This window comes from Asparagus officinalis, chromosome 7 (assembly GCF_001876935.1).
Source record: "Asparagus officinalis chromosome 7, Aspof.V1, whole genome shotgun sequence".
Classification (NCBI taxonomy): Eukaryota; Viridiplantae; Streptophyta; class Magnoliopsida; order Asparagales; family Asparagaceae; genus Asparagus; species Asparagus officinalis.
In genome coordinates, this window is record NC_033800.1 from 53,064,938 (window position 1) to 53,086,292 (window position 21,355).

Here is a 21,355-nt window from a genome sequence, read left to right on the forward strand (position 1 = left end):
CCCCTTCGTCTCACCTTGCTTGCCCTCTTTGCCGCTCCCCTTAATAATTGTTGTGGGAAACTCTCCTCGACCACGTGACAGCCTCGAGCTCCTCTCGACCACGTCGCCTTGAACTCTCCTCAACTCCTCAACGCTCGCCTGGCCTCCGCCAGTGAAACCAACAAATCGCGGGAAACTCTCCTCGCCCACGTGATAACCTCGAGCTCACCTCGACTACGTTGCCTCGATGTCTCGACTCCTTAATGCTCGCTCACAAGCTCCACCACCCTCAATTTCCCCCTCCTCGATGCCTCTACGCCTCAATCTCCTCGATGCGCTGACACCTCCATCGCCATCTCCTCCTTCAAGATCGGCGACCTTCAACTTAACCAAGTTGTTCATATAATTTTTGGATCCCAGTTATTCATATAATTTTGCTATATAAGTTAAGTTAGGGAATTTGTATATTGTAATTCTTGTTCATTTTAGAATATGAATTATGAATATGACCTTTTGAAGAAATGTATAATATTGGGGATTATATTTGAGTTTAGATTTTGAGATAGGTTTATTGTTAATTTGGACACGAACTTTAAATTTGGTTTGAACTATCATAATTTTATTTCATTTGAGAGTCGAATTTATATCTTGAATTTGGTAAAATTTGTGCTATTATTCATTGGGGTTAATTTTAGTTTTTGAGCTTAAATAATGAATTTGTTTAGTGAAATTGAACGATCAAGTTGATGAAGTTTTTTTTTAATATTTTAAACTTCTTATATGTGATCATTGGGGTTGATTTTAGTTTTTGATCTTAGATAATGAAATTCTTTAGTGAATTTGAAAGATAAACTTGATGAAGATTTTTTAAAAGATTTTAAACTTCTTATATGTGATGATTTGATAGCTTGTATGGACACTCCAAAAATTCTCTCACGTGATACAATAATGGATGAAGATGAAAACAAACTTATAGCCCTTGACATTGAAGGCGAGGATCATGATCTACTATCCACGACAAGTTTTTTCTCTCAGTTGATAATATCTTATTGTTTATAGTGTACTACTAAGTAATGACATATACCAAAATAGTTATGTTTAAGCATGAATTGAGTCTTTTTTATGAGTTTTGTTTCTCTATTTTTATAGGCATCCGAGCATAAGGAGAATGTTGACGAGTCTATTGGTGTTGAAAATGGCGAAGCTAATCCTATTGTTGATCCATATATCGGAATGCAGTTCTCTACTCATGAGGAATGTTATAATTTTTACAATGCATATGCCAAATGTTTGTGTCAAAAGTTGCCTTTTCGATTGCTTTCAAACATGTTACACCGTTTATCGATTACAAGTTCAAATTGAAAAGAGAGTTGATCTTTTTATAAGATCTTCTTACAACGAAAAATAAAGATTACAACTTTATCAAACAAAACGCAGCAGTAGTTTATCTCCCGCTGCTTTGCGTGGGATCTTTGCCTGTGCCGGGGACGCGTTAGTCCATGGACCACCGCAGACCAAAGCCGATCGACAATATAATTACGCTCTTGTTTCACGAGGGAAACAATTACGGAAGCGACAATCACGACCAAGCGAGATTGTGGCTCTTCTCGAGATTAAAACCAAGTTTAATCCGGAGGAAAGAAGGGAAAAGAATCACAAACCTTTCGAAGGGGCTTTCTTTATGAAAGTGTTCGCTAAGCTCTGATGATTCTCCTCTGAAATTCGTGGTTGACTGGTCAATTTGACAGCACCTCGCCTTCTTAATCTCAGATCTCCGATCCTCTTGAAAGAAGACCTTAGGCTTCTATTTATAGGCTTTTTGAGATGTGTCTCCTAGTAGGAATTGATGTTTAAACGTTATCTGCGGTTTATAACTGTCTAAACGTGTTTATGGATAACCTCAGAGCAGTTGGAGAGGTTTTGGGACGAAAGAATCCTTAAAAATCATTGAAATCCGTGTTTGGGGAGGTTTTGTATCCAACAAGAGTCCTGGTGACTCGGAACTGTGCGAGTCAGCTTCTGGTGACTCGGAACTGTGCGAGTCAGCTTCTGGTGACTCGGAACTGTGCGAGTCAGCTTCTGGTGACTCGGAACTGTGCGAGTCAGCTTCTGGTGACTCGGAACTGTGCGAGTCAGCTTCTGGTGACTCGGAACTGTGCGAGTCAGCTTCTGGTGACTCGGAACTGTGCGAGTCAGCTTCTGGTGACTCGGAACTGTGCGAGTCAGCTTCTGGTGACTCGGAACTGTGCGAGTCAGCTTCTGGTGACTCGGAACTGTGCGAGTCAGCTTCTGGTGACTCGGAACTGTGCGAGTCAGCTTCTGGTGACTCGGAACTGTGCGAGTCAGCTTCTGGTGACTCGGAACTGTGCGAGTCAGCTTCTGGTGACTCGGAACTGTGCGAGTCAGCTTCTGGTGACTCGGAACTGTGCGAGTCAGCTTCTGGTGACTCGGAACTGTGCGAGTCAGCTTCTGGTGACTCGGAACTGTGCGAGTCAGCTTCTGGTGACTCGGAACTGTGCGAGTCAGCTTCTGGTGACTCGGAACTGTGCGAGTCAGCTTCTGGTGACTCGGAACTGTGCGAGTCAGCTTCTGGTGACTCGGAACTGTGCGAGTCAGCTTCTGGTGACTCGGAACTGTGCGAGTCAGCTTCTGGTGACTCGGAACTGTGCGAGTCAGCTTCTGGTGACTCGGAACTGTGCGAGTCAGCTTCTGGTGACTCGGAACTGTGCGAGTCAGCTTCTGGTGACTCGGAACTGTGCGAGTCAGCTTCTGGTGACTCGGAACTGTGCGAGTCAGCTTCTGGTGACTCGGAACTGTGCGAGTCAGCTTCTGGTGACTCGGAACTGTGCGAGTCAGCTTCTGGTGACTCGGAACTGTGCGAGTCAGCTTCTGGTGACTCGGAACTGTGCGAGTCAGCTTCTGGTGACTCGGAACTGTGCGAGTCAGCTTCTGGTGACTCGGAACTGTGCGAGTCAGCTTCTGGTGACTCGGAACTGTGCGAGTCAGCTTCTGGTGACTCGGAACTGTGCGAGTCAGCTTCTGGTGACTCGGAACTGTGCGAGTCAGCTTCTGGTGACTCGGAACTGTGCGAGTCAGCTTCTGGTGACTCGGAACTGTGCGAGTCAGCTTCTGGTGACTCGGAACTGTGCGAGTCAGCTTCTGGTGACTCGGAACTGTGCGAGTCAGCTTCTGGTGACTCGGAACTGTGCGAGTCAGCTTCTGGTGACTCGGAACTGTGCGAGTCAGCTTCTGGTGACTCGGAACTGTGCGAGTCAGCTTCTGGTGACTCGGAACTGTGCGAGTCAGCTTCTGGTGACTCGGAACTGTGCGAGTCAGCTTCTGGTGACTCGGAACTGTGCGAGTCAGCTTCTGGTGACTCGGAACTGTGCGAGTCAGCTTCTGGTGACTCGGAACTGTGCGAGTCAGCTTCTGGTGACTCGGAACTGTGCGAGTCAGCTTCTGGTGACTCGGAACTGTGCGAGTCAGCTTCTGGTGACTCGGAACTGTGCGAGTCAGCTTCTGGTGACTCGGAACTGTGCGAGTCAGCTTCTGGTGACTCGGAACTGTGCGAGTCAGCTTCTGGTGACTCGGAACTGTGCGAGTCAGCTTCTGGTGACTCGGAACTGTGCGAGTCAGCTTCTGGTGACTCGGAACTGTGCGAGTCAGCTTCTGGTGACTCGGAACTGTGCGAGTCAGCTTCTGGTGACTCGGAACTGTGCGAGTCAGCTTCTGGTGACTCGGAACTGTGCGAGTCAGCTTCTGGTGACTCGGAACTGTGCGAGTCAGCTTCTGGTGACTCGGAACTGTGCGAGTCAGCTTCTGGTGACTCGGAACTGTGCGAGTCAGCTTCTGGTGACTCGGAACTGTGCGAGTCAGCTTCTGGTGACTCGGAACTGTGCGAGTCAGCTTCTGGTGACTCGGAACTGTGCGAGTCAGCTTCTGGTGACTCGGAACTGTGCGAGTCAGCTTCTGGTGACTCGGAACTGTGCGAGTCAGCTTCTGGTGACTCGGAACTGTGCGAGTCAGCTTCTGGTGACTCGGAACTGTGCGAGTCAGCTTCTGGTGACTCGGAACTGTGCGAGTCAGCTTCTGGTGACTCGGAACTGTGCGAGTCAGCTTCTGGTGACTCGGAACTGTGCGAGTCAGCTTCTGGTGACTCGGAACTGTGCGAGTCAGCTTCTGGTGACTCGGAACTGTGCGAGTCAGCTTCTGGTGACTCGGAACTGTGCGAGTCAGCTTCTGGTGACTCGGAACTGTGCGAGTCAGCTTCTGGTGACTCGGAACTGTGCGAGTCAGCTTCTGGTGACTCGGAACTGTGCGAGTCAGCTTCTGGTGACTCGGAACTGTGCGAGTCAGCTTCTGGTGACTCGGAACTGTGCGAGTCAGCTTCTGGTGACTCGGAACTGTGCGAGTCAGCTTCTGGTGACTCGGAACTGTGCGAGTCAGCTTCTGGTGACTCGGAACTGTGCGAGTCAGCTTCTGGTGACTCGGAACTGTGCGAGTCAGCTTCTGGTGACTCGGAACTGTGCGAGTCAGCTTCTGGTGACTCGGAACTGTGCGAGTCAGCTTCTGGTGACTCGGAACTGTGCGAGTCAGCTTCTGGTGACTCGGAACTGTGCGAGTCAGCTTCTGGTGACTCGGAACTGTGCGAGTCAGCTTCTGGTGACTCGGAACTGTGCGAGTCAGCTTCTGGTGACTCGGAACTGTGCGAGTCAGCTTCTGGTGACTCGGAACTGTGCGAGTCAGCTTCTGGTGACTCGGAACTGTGCGAGTCAGCTTCTGGTGACTCGGAACTGTGCGAGTCAGCTTCTGGTGACTCGGAACTGTGCGAGTCAGCTTCTGGTGACTCGGAACTGTGCGAGTCAGCTTCTGGTGACTCGGAACTGTGCGAGTCAGCTTCTGGTGACTCGGAACTGTGCGAGTCAGCTTCTGGTGACTCGGAACTGTGCGAGTCAGCTTCTGGTGACTCGGAACTGTGCGAGTCAGCTTCTGGTGACTCGGAACTGTGCGAGTCAGCTTCTGGTGACTCGGAACTGTGCGAGTCAGCTTCTGGTGACTCGGAACTGTGCGAGTCAGCTTCTGGTGACTCGGAACTGTGCGAGTCAGCTTCTGGTGACTCGGAACTGTGCGAGTCAGCTTCTGGTGACTCGGAACTGTGCGAGTCAGCTTCTGGTGACTCGGAACTGTGCGAGTCAGCTTCTGGTGACTCGGAACTGTGCGAGTCAGCTTCTGGTGACTCGGAACTGTGCGAGTCAGCTTCTGGTGACTCGGAACTGTGCGAGTCAGCTTCTGGTGACTCGGAACTGTGCGAGTCAGCTTCTGGTGACTCGGAACTGTGCGAGTCAGCTTCTGGTGACTCGGAACTGTGCGAGTCAGCTTCTGGTGACTCGGAACTGTGCGAGTCAGCTTCTGGTGACTCGGAACTGTGCGAGTCAGCTTCTGGTGACTCGGAACTGTGCGAGTCAGCTTCTGGTGACTCGGAACTGTGCGAGTCAGCTTCTGGTGACTCGGAACTGTGCGAGTCAGCTTCTGGTGACTCGGAACTGTGCGAGTCAGCTTCTGGTGACTCGGAACTGTGCGAGTCAGCTTCTGGTGACTCGGAACTGTGCGAGTCAGCTTCTGGTGACTCGGAACTGTGCGAGTCAGCTTCTGGTGACTCGGAACTGTGCGAGTCAGCTTCTGGTGACTCGGAACTGTGCGAGTCAGCTTCTGGTGACTCGGAACTGTGCGAGTCAGCTTCTGGTGACTCGGAACTGTGCGAGTCAGCTTCTGGTGACTCGGAACTGTGCGAGTCAGCTTCTGGTGACTCGGAACTGTGCGAGTCAGCTTCTGGTGACTCGGAACTGTGCGAGTCAGCTTCTGGTGACTCGGAACTGTGCGAGTCAGCTTCTGGTGACTCGGAACTGTGCGAGTCAGCTTCTGGTGACTCGGAACTGTGCGAGTCAGCTTCTGGTGACTCGGAACTGTGCGAGTCAGCTTCTGGTGACTCGGAACTGTGCGAGTCAGCTTCTGGTGACTCGGAACTGTGCGAGTCAGCTTCTGGTGACTCGGAACTGTGCGAGTCAGCTTCTGGTGACTCGGAACTGTGCGAGTCAGCTTCTGGTGACTCGGAACTGTGCGAGTCAGCTTCTGGTGACTCGGAACTGTGCGAGTCAGCTTCTGGTGACTCGGAACTGTGCGAGTCAGCTTCTGGTGACTCGGAACTGTGCGAGTCAGCTTCTGGTGACTCGGAACTGTGCGAGTCAGCTTCTGGTGACTCGGAACTGTGCGAGTCAGCTTCTGGTGACTCGGAACTGTGCGAGTCAGCTTCTGGTGACTCGGAACTGTGCGAGTCAGCTTCTGGTGACTCGGAACTGTGCGAGTCAGCTTCTGGTGACTCGGAACTGTGCGAGTCAGCTTCTGGTGACTCGGAACTGTGCGAGTCAGCTTCTGGTGACTCGGAACTGTGCGAGTCAGCTTCTGGTGACTCGGAACTGTGCGAGTCAGCTTCTGGTGACTCGGAACTGTGCGAGTCAGCTTCTGGTGACTCGGAACTGTGCGAGTCAGCTTCTGGTGACTCGGAACTGTGCGAGTCAGCTTCTGGTGACTCGGAACTGTGCGAGTCAGCTTCTGGTGACTCGGAACTGTGCGAGTCAGCTTCTGGTGACTCGGAACTGTGCGAGTCAGCTTCTGGTGACTCGGAACTGTGCGAGTCAGCTTCTGGTGACTCGGAACTGTGCGAGTCAGCTTCTGGTGACTCGGAACTGTGCGAGTCAGCTTCTGGTGACTCGGAACTGTGCGAGTCAGCTTCTGGTGACTCGGAACTGTGCGAGTCAGCTTCTGGTGACTCGGAACTGTGCGAGTCAGCTTCTGGTGACTCGGAACTGTGCGAGTCAGCTTCTGGTGACTCGGAACTGTGCGAGTCAGCTTCTGGTGACTCGGAACTGTGCGAGTCAGCTTCTGGTGACTCGGAACTGTGCGAGTCAGCTTCTGGTGACTCGGAACTGTGCGAGTCAGCTTCTGGTGACTCGGAACTGTGCGAGTCAGCTTCTGGTGACTCGGAACTGTGCGAGTCAGCTTCTGGTGACTCGGAACTGTGCGAGTCAGCTTCTGGTGACTCGGAACTGTGCGAGTCAGCTTCTGGTGACTCGGAACTGTGCGAGTCAGCTTCTGGTGACTCGGAACTGTGCGAGTCAGCTTCTGGTGACTCGGAACTGTGCGAGTCAGCTTCTGGTGACTCGGAACTGTGCGAGTCAGCTTCTGGTGACTCGGAACTGTGCGAGTCAGCTTCTGGTGACTCGGAACTGTGCGAGTCAGCTTCTGGTGACTCGGAACTGTGCGAGTCAGCTTCTGGTGACTCGGAACTGTGCGAGTCAGCTTCTGGTGACTCGGAACTGTGCGAGTCAGCTTCTGGTGACTCGGAACTGTGCGAGTCAGCTTCTGGTGACTCGGAACTGTGCGAGTCAGCTTCTGGTGACTCGGAACTGTGCGAGTCAGCTTCTGGTGACTCGGAACTGTGCGAGTCAGCTTCTGGTGACTCGGAACTGTGCGAGTCAGCTTCTGGTGACTCGGAACTGTGCGAGTCAGCTTCTGGTGACTCGGAACTGTGCGAGTCAGCTTCTGGTGACTCGGAACTGTGCGAGTCAGCTTCTGGTGACTCGGAACTGTGCGAGTCAGCTTCTGGTGACTCGGAACTGTGCGAGTCAGCTTCTGGTGACTCGGAACTGTGCGAGTCAGCTTCTGGTGACTCGGAACTGTGCGAGTCAGCTTCTGGTGACTCGGAACTGTGCGAGTCAGCTTCTGGTGACTCGGAACTGTGCGAGTCAGCTTCTGGTGACTCGGAACTGTGCGAGTCAGCTTCTGGTGACTCGGAACTGTGCGAGTCAGCTTCTGGTGACTCGGAACTGTGCGAGTCAGCTTCTGGTGACTCGGAACTGTGCGAGTCAGCTTCTGGTGACTCGGAACTGTGCGAGTCAGCTTCTGGTGACTCGGAACTGTGCGAGTCAGCTTCTGGTGACTCGGAACTGTGCGAGTCAGCTTCTGGTGACTCGGAACTGTGCGAGTCAGCTTCTGGTGACTCGGAACTGTGCGAGTCAGCTTCTGGTGACTCGGAACTGTGCGAGTCAGCTTCTGGTGACTCGGAACTGTGCGAGTCAGCTTCTGGTGACTCGGAACTGTGCGAGTCAGCTTCTGGTGACTCGGAACTGTGCGAGTCAGCTTCTGGTGACTCGGAACTGTGCGAGTCAGCTTCTGGTGACTCGGAACTGTGCGAGTCAGCTTCTGGTGACTCGGAACTGTGCGAGTCAGCTTCTGGTGACTCGGAACTGTGCGAGTCAGCTTCTGGTGACTCGGAACTGTGCGAGTCAGCTTCTGGTGACTCGGAACTGTGCGAGTCAGCTTCTGGTGACTCGGAACTGTGCGAGTCAGCTTCTGGTGACTCGGAACTGTGCGAGTCAGCTTCTGGTGACTCGGAACTGTGCGAGTCAGCTTCTGGTGACTCGGAACTGTGCGAGTCAGCTTCTGGTGACTCGGAACTGTGCGAGTCAGCTTCTGGTGACTCGGAACTGTGCGAGTCAGCTTCTGGTGACTCGGAACTGTGCGAGTCAGCTTCTGGTGACTCGGAACTGTGCGAGTCAGCTTCTGGTGACTCGGAACTGTGCGAGTCAGCTTCTGGTGACTCGGAACTGTGCGAGTCAGCTTCTGGTGACTCGGAACTGTGCGAGTCAGCTTCTGGTGACTCGGAACTGTGCGAGTCAGCTTCTGGTGACTCGGAACTGTGCGAGTCAGCTTCTGGTGACTCGGAACTGTGCGAGTCAGCTTCTGGTGACTCGGAACTGTGCGAGTCAGCTTCTGGTGACTCGGAACTGTGCGAGTCAGCTTCTGGTGACTCGGAACTGTGCGAGTCAGCTTCTGGTGACTCGGAACTGTGCGAGTCAGCTTCTGGTGACTCGGAACTGTGCGAGTCAGCTTCTGGTGACTCGGAACTGTGCGAGTCAGCTTCTGGTGACTCGGAACTGTGCGAGTCAGCTTCTGGTGACTCGGAACTGTGCGAGTCAGCTTCTGGTGACTCGGAACTGTGCGAGTCAGCTTCTGGTGACTCGGAACTGTGCGAGTCAGCTTCTGGTGACTCGGAACTGTGCGAGTCAGCTTCTGGTGACTCGGAACTGTGCGAGTCAGCTTCTGGTGACTCGGAACTGTGCGAGTCAGCTTCTGGTGACTCGGAACTGTGCGAGTCAGCTTCTGGTGACTCGGAACTGTGCGAGTCAGCTTCTGGTGACTCGGAACTGTGCGAGTCAGCTTCTGGTGACTCGGAACTGTGCGAGTCAGCTTCTGGTGACTCGGAACTGTGCGAGTCAGCTTCTGGTGACTCGGAACTGTGCGAGTCAGCTTCTGGTGACTCGGAACTGTGCGAGTCAGCTTCTGGTGACTCGGAACTGTGCGAGTCAGCTTCTGGTGACTCGGAACTGTGCGAGTCAGCTTCTGGTGACTCGGAACTGTGCGAGTCAGCTTCTGGTGACTCGGAACTGTGCGAGTCAGCTTCTGGTGACTCGGAACTGTGCGAGTCAGCTTCTGGTGACTCGGAACTGTGCGAGTCAGCTTCTGGTGACTCGGAACTGTGCGAGTCAGCTTCTGGTGACTCGGAACTGTGCGAGTCAGCTTCTGGTGACTCGGAACTGTGCGAGTCAGCTTCTGGTGACTCGGAACTGTGCGAGTCAGCTTCTGGTGACTCGGAACTGTGCGAGTCAGCTTCTGGTGACTCGGAACTGTGCGAGTCAGCTTCTGGTGACTCGGAACTGTGCGAGTCAGCTTCTGGTGACTCGGAACTGTGCGAGTCAGCTTCTGGTGACTCGGAACTGTGCGAGTCAGCTTCTGGTGACTCGGAACTGTGCGAGTCAGCTTCTGGTGACTCGGAACTGTGCGAGTCAGCTTCTGGTGACTCGGAACTGTGCGAGTCAGCTTCTGGTGACTCGGAACTGTGCGAGTCAGCTTCTGGTGACTCGGAACTGTGCGAGTCAGCTTCTGGTGACTCGGAACTGTGCGAGTCAGCTTCTGGTGACTCGGAACTGTGCGAGTCAGCTTCTGGTGACTCGGAACTGTGCGAGTCAGCTTCTGGTGACTCGGAACTGTGCGAGTCAGCTTCTGGTGACTCGGAACTGTGCGAGTCAGCTTCTGGTGACTCGGAACTGTGCGAGTCAGCTTCTGGTGACTCGGAACTGTGCGAGTCAGCTTCTGGTGACTCGGAACTGTGCGAGTCAGCTTCTGGTGACTCGGAACTGTGCGAGTCAGCTTCTGGTGACTCGGAACTGTGCGAGTCAGCTTCTGGTGACTCGGAACTGTGCGAGTCAGCTTCTGGTGACTCGGAACTGTGCGAGTCAGCTTCTGGTGACTCGGAACTGTGCGAGTCAGCTTCTGGTGACTCGGAACTGTGCGAGTCAGCTTCTGGTGACTCGGAACTGTGCGAGTCAGCTTCTGGTGACTCGGAACTGTGCGAGTCAGCTTCTGGTGACTCGGAACTGTGCGAGTCAGCATTTGGTGACGTGGCACTGTTCAAGCTTCTAACAATGTTTCGTGATTCTTCCCGCTTCTTTAGTTTCGGCTCTTGAAAGTTCGACCCCTTGAAAATGAACATCTCTAGGCCTATTTATAGGCTCTCAGGACAGTGCCCGCAAAAAGAGAAATGTCGGCCACCGTCGGCCACTGTCGGCCACCTCTGGGTGGCCGACACTTAAGCCGAGCCCCCTTAGGTGTGGGTTTTCCGAGTTTTTGAGTTGTGTCCGTTTTCCGGTTTTGTCCGTGATTCGGTTGATTGAGACTCTGATTTGTTGATCTGATTTGGCAGTAAGTCTGATTCCTGATTTGGCAGTAAATCCACTTCTGAGTTCGAGTCCGAAACTGATCTTGATTCGATCGTGATTCGTCCGAGTCTGTTCTCGGTTGGATGACTCGTTGATTCCTTAACACTTGGCTTGATTCCGAACGCGTATGGGTGCATTCCGTCGCTTGCGTGCGATTCGTCGATCTCGTCGCCTCGTTGGTTCGTCGGTTTGTGCCGAGCTATGCTAGGGGACCTATAAGCAATTTTATATGCCTACAGTCGCCGGGTTATCCTTAAGAATATTATATACGATATTCTCCAGGAACTTCCCGTCGGGGGTGGGAAACAGTTTAAACTCGTATACCCATTGGAGTCTTAAGAAGCAGTTTATACTCGTATACTTTTCGGAGTATTGATTCTTTCATTGGAACGCATTGATCGGCTTTGACCTAGGGTTACGCGTTGACCGGCGTTAACCTTAGGGTTTCGAATGTCGTTCGATGCTCAAGTCACGAGACCAACTAATGAAGCTGATGCGTCAGTGACTATCATATTTATAGGATTTTGGGCAAACCCTCAGCCATCAACGGGTTTGATGAGCCTTTACCGACCACCGTTTGAGTCGGGCTAGCATGCGGATTATCTAAATCCGTTCCGCATGTGACGTTGTGCTAAGAGAATTAACGCTCTTAGTGCTACGATCTTGAATACGTAGACTTCGTCTTTCTCCTGTGAAAAGACTAAACAGCAACGTGTATGAGACGTTGACTTAGGATTTTTGGCAAATCCTCAGCCTTCAACGGATTTGACGTGCTCTTACCGACTACCGTTTGAATCAAAAAGACTAAATCGGCAGCGCGTGTTAGGCGCAGACTTATCCCTGCTTAGGATTCGGGATAAAATTCCCTGTACCTGTGAGGCACAGATTTTGGGAGTTGACAAAGGTGGTGTCTTCTCTTGGGGCAAAGACGAACCCGAAATGGGAGAGGAAGAATTTTATATTCTATCTCCCGACACTGAAGAAGAAGAATTTTATATTCTATCTTCAGCTGGAAAGGAGACTCGAGGTGGGATCTCCACCCCCAGAATCTGGAAAGGTGAAACTAAGAGTGGAATCTCCACTCCGAGAATCTAAAACTTCGGATGATCCTAACTGTCAGAAGGTTTGATTACCGAACTAAATGTGAATTTCTCATTTATCGAGAGTGAATTATGATTTTGACCCTAACTGTAGGAGGGTTTGGCCAAACAGGAGTTTGAGATGACTCTAACTGTAGGAAGGTTTGATCACTCAATTCGAAAGTGGACCTCTTGTTCATTGGAGGAATCGAGAGGGGAATTTGACTGTGGTCCTAACTGTAAGAAGGTTTGACCAATTGGGCGACAGATCAAGATTTATTATATATGGACTCTAACTATGAAAGTGTTGAGTGCACAGACGCGATGAGAATTTGAATGGGATTAAACTTGATCGAATTTAACGGTCCCACCGTCAATTAGTCTGATCGGTGAGAGATTTAGTGTTCATCACTTTGTTCATGTCGATCGGGTTATCCCTAAGAATATTAAAATTCTTTTGGGAACTTCCCATTACACGAATTATCCACTCCCAGCTTTCTTACAAAACTGGGTATAACGAGGAGTACGTTATCCTCAATCGCATGTTCAGGTTATCCTTAAGAATATATGATTCTCTAGGAACTTCCTGTTACATAAATCGTCCACCCCCAGCTTCCTCTGGTTCGGACATTATTCTCAGTTACCTGACCGGGTTATCCTTAAGAATATTAGTGTAACATCCTCCAGGAACTTCCCGTCAAAAATGGGAAACAGTTTAGACTCATATACCTATTGGAGTATGCAGGGAGCAGTTTAACCTCTTGCACCTGTTGGAGGATTGAGAAACAGTTTATACTCGTATACTCTTTGGAGTTTTTTTCGTTCTTATTTGGCTTATCTGAGCGATATGACGCCGGCTTCGATCAAGGTCTGAATGCTATTCTTGAGAGCAAAGCAATCCTTAGTGGGATGAACGACCTTCCTGTGGTATGCACAGTACTTCGGGTCCGTAGTGTTGTCAGCTTCCTCCTGATTTGTGATAGGTGGTAGCTTGATCTTGTTGCTTCCAAGGAGGGATTCGAAGATGGCTGGAACGTCTTCGTCCTTGAAAGAGTACTCTTTTTGGAGTCTCGGACCCGAAGTCTTTTGCTGTTTTCGGAGTTGCTTTTGCGACGTCTGGTTAGCGTCAACAGCTGTTGCAGGTGATTTGCCTTTGCCACGAGAGGCAAAGTTAGAATTCGGAGGCTTAGTTGTTGATTGACCCCTCTCGGCTTTCTTCCTTCGGAGGAATCGCTCAGCTTGCTCCCCTCGGACCTTCAGATCCTTCCACGTTTTGGACGGTGCTGTTCCCATAGCTTCTAATACATCTATGGAAAGATTATTATGGCACGTCTGGAGTATGAACTCCTCCGTGACCGGATCTCGGCAGTTCATTGCCTTGTTCCGGAAGCGTTTAACAAAGTTTTCCACGAGTTCTCCATCCTTCTGCTTTTCTTCAAAGAGCGTCCCGATTGACACCTCCGTGTCATCGTCGAAGAAATTAGCGAGAAACATGCTTTCCATATCGTCCCATGTAGTGATACTTCCCGGTTTAAGCCGGCGGTACCAATCAAATGCAGCAGCGCGAAGGGTTCCTACGAACGATCGTACCATCAGAGGTTCGTTACCTGAAATGATCCCCAGGTGAGACTTGAAATAAATCAAGTGTTGGGTAGGGGAGCCCCTTCCATCGAATGGTGTGAAGTTGATCAAATTGAACTTCGGTGGGTATGGAATGGAGTCCCACTCCCTCGGGTAGGGACACGGAATGCCAGTCTTTTTTACTTCTTGGGCAGACATCAAAGCATTGATTTTGCTTTCCAAGTCTTTCATCTTAAGATCTTCGCCTAGCTCTTTCTTCTGGCGATTTTGAGGATGGATATTGATACCTCCCCCAGCGTTAAGAACGCCTTCCGTATTCCTGTTCTCGCGGGGAGTCTCGATGTTAAGATTTTCTTCTACCTCTGAGTCGCTATCTATCCGATTAGCGGTCGGACGACGACTAGATTCACCGCGCTGGTTTGTCAGCTGTTGGAGTTGTTGTGCGTGTAAATCTTTAACACGTTGTACAGCCATCTCCATTTCAATTTTAAAATCCTCCTTTTGCTTTGCCAAAGCTTCTTGAAGAAGTTGAGCCATCTGTTCTGTGGTGATCATGAACGACTCTCGAGACTGTCCTGTACTGGATACAGTAGCATCTGAAGCGATCGCTGAGTTAGCATCCGACGCTCCTTCGTCTGAGGACTGTCCTCTCTGGATTCTGTTGTAATTGTAATCTCTAGGCCTTATAGCCCCGGTTTGCAGCCGAGTTAACCGTTTGGACATTTGTGAAAAGGGCTCAGGGTTGTAGCGCCGCGTGGACTTTCCTTTTTCTGCCATATTAATCGTGAATTCCGAAAGTTCACGTTCCTGAACGGGTGGCTTTCTTTTACGGAAACGTCTTGATTTATTTCTCTCCGTTTCTGTAGAAAGTCTTTCAAACACTGAAATCCTTTGCGAGGCAGTCTTGGAACAGTTACATTCTGCTAATACTGCCTTGATGAGTTTAGTACAAGGACAACGAGAATCCCTTTCTCGGGAGTTTCTCTTCCGAGATTTACTCATACCCCCAGTCTGATAGTACAGCTCATCGATATTATTATCGGAGCCACCTATCTTGTGTTGGCATAACCCTCTTATTCTATCATCGTCTTCTTCTGACGAATAAAGCTCTCTTTGAGGGCATATCGCTCTGTCATTATTTTCAAGAGTCGCTCGTTTGAAAACTCGCCTTCGCACGCGTGAGGGTTCAACAGAATCTCGAACTTCTACCCGTAGCCCAAGGCGAGCGGTTACTGGTACTTTCTCTGTATGAGGAGTTTTTGAGTTACTGGAGACTCGCTCCCGTCCCCCATTTTGACCAATCAAGCGGGGTTTGTTTTTATGCAAAGGGCCGAGACGATCCATAATGCTCATTTTAACTCGGGATGAGTCCACGCCGCCGTGGGGTTTTACAGGAGGTGAGGAAGTCATTGGAACAAAAGCAGGAGCTGTCGGAGACTTAAAGCTGGTCGCAGGAGGCGAAATTTCTACAGACGGAGATAAACCAGCTCGGTGGTTACGCGGGTCAGCAATTGGTGGCTCGGCCTTGGCCGAGCCAGCGTTTGGCGGCTCGGCCTTGGCCGAGCCAGCGTTTGGTGACTCGGCCTTGGCCGAGCCAGCAATTCTTAATAATAAGTACCTTACGAAGAGTGTTGAGAACCGGTTGTACTTGCTACGTAGGTTATTCAAATTTCTGATGTCCAGAGGCACCTCGCTTGTGGCTCATGTGAACAACTATACGAAGTTGTTGTCAGAGTTGGCGAATGTTGATGAGAAGATTTCGGATGAGTATAAGGCTATTATCTTATTGAGATCCTTACCGGATGAGGAGTACGACACCCTTGTGCTCACTTTGTTGAACGAGAGATCTTCTACAACTATAGTAAAGTTACTAATGCATTGACAAATTATGATTTGAGGAGGAAGAACAAAAAGACTTCCCGTGCTAGTACTTCAGGCGAGGCCTTGTCGACGAGAGGTAGAAGTCCATATCCGAAAGGTGGTAATATAGGGAGGTCAAAGTCAAGAAGCCGCCACCAATTAGCAAAGAACTAATGTGCATTCTGCAAGGAGTAGGGATATTGGAAGAGAGACTGCCTGAAGCTCAAGAAGAAGGAGAATGATAAGAAAAAGGGCCCGAAGGCCAATGAGGTAAATATTGTGAAAGGTAATTGTTTGTGTCAAAAGTTACATTTTCCATTGTTTTCAAACCTGTTACACCGTTTATCGATTACAAGTTCAAACTGAAAAGAGAGTTGATCTTTTTATAAGATCTTCTTACAACGAAAAATAAAGATTACAACTTTATCAAACAAAACGCAGCAGTAGTTTATCTCCCGCTGCTTTGCGTGGGATCTTTGCCTGTGCCGGGGACGCGTTAGTCCGTGGACCACCGCAGACCAAAGCCGATCGACAATATAATTACGCTCTTGTTTCACGAGGGAAACAATTACGGAAGCGACAATCACGACCAAGCGAGATTGTGGCTCTTCTCGAGATTAAAACCAAGTTTAATCCGGAGGAAAGAAGGGAAAAGAATCACAAACCTTTCGAAGGGGCTTTCTTTATGAAAGTGTTCGCTAAGCTCTGATGATTCTCCTCTGAAATTCGTGGTTGACTGGTCAATTTGACAGCACCTCGCCTTCTTAATCTCAGATCTCCGATCCCCTTGAAAGAAGACCTTAGGCTTCTATTTATAGGCTTTTTGAGATGTGTCTCCTAGTAGGAATTGATGTTTAAACGTTATCTGCGGTTTATAACTGTCTAAACGTGTTTATGGATAACCTCAGAGCAGTTGAAGAGGTTTTGGGACGAAAGAATCCTTAAAAATCATCGAAATCCGTGTTTGGGGAGGTTTTGTATCCAACAAGAGTCCTGGTGACTCGGAACTGTGCGAGTCAGCATTTGGTGACTCGGAACTGTGCGAGTCAGCTTCTGGTGACTCGGAACTGTGCGAGTCAGCTTCTGTGTTCAAGCTTCTAACAATGTTTCGTGATTCTTCCTGCTTCTTTGTTTTGCGTACGCTTCGTCGCCTTGCTGATTTTGGATGAATTCCTTTGACTTGGATAATAACGTTTATCGTCTTTTCCTTGTCTTGCACTGTGTTTAGGCAATTTTTAACGCCTACACCAAACTTAAGGGATTTGGTGTTCACAAAGGTCATACATCTTAGTCGAGAAAGAAAGATGCAATCATATCTAGAACCTTTGTATGTGACAAAGAAGGCTTTAAATTTTTAAAAGATAAAAGAGAAGATTGTAATAATGTAATTCGAAAGTCCGATAAAAGATGTGGATGCAAAACAAGGATAGTTATTGGACTTGTTAGAAGCATCGGAAAATGAGTGGTCCGAAATTTTATAATTAATCATAATGGTCATCCATTAACCACCCCAAATCGGGTAAGAAAGCACTACTCACATCAGACACTTCATCGATCTCAATCAACAAAAAAGTTGATAGATACTCTTGACGACCAAGGTTTACGGCCTTCTACTATTTGTAAGGTTGTAGATGTTGCTCATGGAAATGAACAAGGCTATCTCACTCAACAAGAATGCTAAGATCATCTTAGAATTAAACGAAGAAACAATGTCGGCCATGAGTGCATGATCATAGTTTGTCAATTTTAAGAGAAAAAGGTATTTAATCCACAATTTTACTTTGCACTAGATTTAGAAATTATGGGATGATGAGAAGTATTTTTTGGATGGATGGTAGAGAGAGCACTTCTTACTTGCAATTTAGAGATGTTGTTTGTTTTGATGTTACATATAGAACAAACAATTTAAAATTACCGTTTGCACCATTTACGCACGTTAACCATAATCAATAATCTACTCTATTTGGGTGTGCACTATTGTCCAACGAAACAGAGGAGAACTTTATATGGTTATTTAGCCAATGGCTAAAATGTATATCGGGTATATCACCATTAACAATCATCACTGATCAAGATAAAGCTATGTATGGTGCAATTTACAAAGTCTTTCCTCAAACTCGTCATCGCTTTTGTTCTTGGCACCTTCATAGGAATGCCTTACAAAAACTTCAATCAATGTGTAATGGTTATGGTGAGAAAGTTTTTATAAAGTATAACAAATGGCATTAGAGTAAAACAGAAGAAAATTTTAAGAAGCGTTGGGAAGAAATAGGGGATAAATATGGTATAGATAAAAGGAGTTGGTTAGTAAATTTATACAATCATCAAGATCATTGGGCTCCTGTATATCTTAAAGATACTTTTACTGTAGGAATGACATCTACTCAGCAGAGTGAGGGAATTACTGCCTGTTTGATCATTTTGTGAATGTTAATACCGAGTTACATGATTTTGTTAATCAATATGATAATGCTGTCGGAGCTCGACGAGCCGCTGAACTTGAGCAAGATTTTAAGTTCACAAACTCAATTCCTATATTGATAATTGAACATCCAATTAAAAAATAAGCTAGAGAAAGTTATACAAATAATAAGTTTACTATCGTTCATAAAGAAGTCAAGGATAGTTACTCCATGTTTCATGAAAGGTTGTCGAAGGGTGGTGCAAGTGCTACTTATGCTCTTTGAAATATAGATAGGGAGGCTGAAAGCAAGAAGATAGTAAAGCATTATGTTGTCTTTAATGCATCCAAAGAAAAAAGAATTAAGTGCTCTTGTGCTAGATTTGAGATGGAAGGTATATTATGCAAATATAGCTTGCACATTTTAGTAAAAAAGCAAGTATTAGAAATTCGATCAAGATATATTATGTAACAATGGACAATTAATGCAAGACATGTTGGTTTTGGAGTTGTTAGAAATTGCATTACAAATAGTGAAGACTAACTTTCTATTATTAAACATTAAGCCCTTAGGAGTAGATGTAACAAGCCACTAGAAGATATATTGACTTCAAGTACACTTCATGATAAGTTTAATGGTCTTTTAGACTCATTTTTTTTGAAGAAGTTGAAAATTATAAGAAAGAGAAGGAACTTAACGATAATGGAAATGAGAGCAATGCTAGCAATAAGATGTCTACTTTATCCATACTCATCTCTATAGAGGAAGCAACTCAAATCACTATTCGTGATCCGGATAAGCTCAATGCCACGAAGGGACCACAAGCACAAGCTACTAAAGTCCGGAATGGAGATAGCACAAGAAAAGAGTATAAAAAAGCAAAGATTTTGTAGATTTTATAAAAGAAAAGGACATTATATAACGAGTTGTCCTTTGGCTAAGGTATTATCTTTAATCTTAATTTGATGATTTTTTCATTTCGATGCATTTGTCATGATAAAGTTGCATTTTTTTTTGTAGATGAAAAATGTTACAGGTGGAGGTCGAGCAAGAGGGCCAAACCAAAGTAGTTTGCAAGCATATTTTCCTTGAGTTACAAAGTTAATCACGTGTTTCGGAATAATGTGATCATTTGAACTAAAGTTATGTATGTATGGATGCAATTATGTGTTCTTTGAACCATGTGCTAATATGTACCTTAAGTTTGCGAGTTGAAATGTGGTTGTATGGATTAGATATTTTGTGAAGTGCTCGTAGTGACTATTTTTTTTCCAGAAGCAAGAGCTATAAAACTGAAACAACACGGTACAAATTTTTGCTTAAATAGTTACAATTTTTTTTCTAGAACTAGGAGCTATAAAATAGAAATAACTGGGTACAAAATAGGACTAAATAGTTATAAAAATTAAATAAGGAGCTACAAAAGTTTTTCCATAACTGGGAGCTATAAAATAGAGATAATTGGGCACAAAACTGGACTAAAGAGTCACAAAATTAAATAAGGAGTTATAATTTTTTTTACAAAACTAGAAGCTAGAAAACTTCAATAGCTAGGTACAAAATTGGCCTAAAGTGTTATAAAAAATGAATAAGGAGTTACAAAATTTTTTTCCAGAACTGGGAGCTATAACACTTTAATAATTGGGTACAAAACTAGACCAATGAGTTACAAAAATAAAATAAGGAGTTACAAATTTTTTTCTAGAACTCGGAGCTATAAAACTTTAATAACTAAGTACAAAACTGGACCAAAGAGTTACAAAAATAAATAAGGAGTTACAATTTTTTTTCCAAAACTAGGAGCTATAAAACTTTAATAATTGGGTACAAAACTGGACTAAAGAGTTACAAAAAAATAAATAAGGAGTTACAAACTGGACTAAAGAGTCACAAAATTAAATAAGGAGTTACAATTTTTTTTGAGAACTGGGAGCTATAAAACTTCAACAACTGATAACAAAACTGGACCAATGAGTTACAAAAATTAAATAAGTAGCTACAAAATTTTTTCAGAACTGGGAGCTATAAAATAGAGATAACTGGGCACAAAACTGGACTAAAGAGTTACAAAATTAAATAAGAAGTTATAATTTTTTTTTCCAAAACTAGGAGATATAAAACTTTAATAACTAGGTACAAAACTAGACTAAAAAGTTATAAAAAATGTATAAGGAGTTACAAATTTTTTCCCAGAACTAGGAGCTATAAAACTTCAATAACTGGATACAAAACTAGACCAATGAGTTACAAAAAATGAAATAAGGAATTACAAAAAATTTTCTAGAACTGGGAGCTATAAAACTTAATAATTGGGTACAAAACTGGACCAAAGAGTTACAAAAATAAATAAGGAGTTACAATTTTTTTTCCAAAAGTGGGAGCTATAAAACTTCAATAACTGGGAACTAGAAAACTTCAATAACTAGGCACAAAATTGGACTAAAGAGCTACAAAAAATGAATAAGTAGTTATAAATTTTTTTAGAACTGGGAGCTATAAAACTTTAATAACTAGGTACAAAATTGGACTAAAGTGTTACAAAAAATAAATAAGGAGTTACAAATTTTTTTCCCAAAACTAGGAGCTATAAAACTTCAATAACTGGGTACAAAACTAGACCAATGAGTTACAAAAATAAAATAAGGAGTTACAAATTTTTTTCTAGAACTAGGAGATAAATTTTTTTAATAACTGAGTACAAAACTAGGCCAAAGAGTTACAAAAATAAATAAGGAGTTACAATTTTTTTTTCAAAACTGGGATCCATAAAACTTCAATAACTGGATATAAAACTGGACTAAAACGTTACAAAAAATGAATAACGAGTTACAAAAAATTTTCTCCAATACTGGGAGCTATAAAACTTCAATAACTGGATACAAAACTGGACTAAAGAGTTACAAATAATAAATAAAGAGTAACAAATTTTTTTATAGAACTTGGAGTTCTAATATGATGCCCATGGGTTCACACAAGACTGTAGTCCAAGGTGAAACCAGAGATGTCAAACCTGCCATGCACCCACACTGTGCATAAACATGTTTCACTAATCACAACAATATCCTCTAGTGGAACCAAATAAAAGTGCAGGTACAAAACAGGTAAAATAAAAGGAATAAATATAATAGACATGATATAGAAGAGATATCTCATAAATAAAAAGAGGTAAAATAAAAGGAATAAATATAATAGACATGATATAGAAGAGATATCTCATAAATAAAAAGAATCATGTCTCAACTATAATATAATAGACATGATATAGAAGAGATATCTCATAAATAAAAAGAATCATGTCTCAACTATAATACATCTAATATCTGAATAATGAAAATATCTCAACATGAATTAACTAAAAATCATACTAAGACACACTGCCTTTACAATATAAAAATAAAAATCTAATGTCTGGATAAAACTCAAAACTATAGTGGAGTCTCTACAAGTAGAAATACGCGACGACGACTATGCCAAAACTCCGTCACCCTGCGGCTCTCCGAAACTCCGAACTACCTGAAAAGTAATTTAAAATAAAAAGAACAACAACAAGAGTGTCAGAGCGCTACAACAAGATTACCTTCATCCGCTCCCAGGGAAAGGACTGTTAGATGGAGTGAAG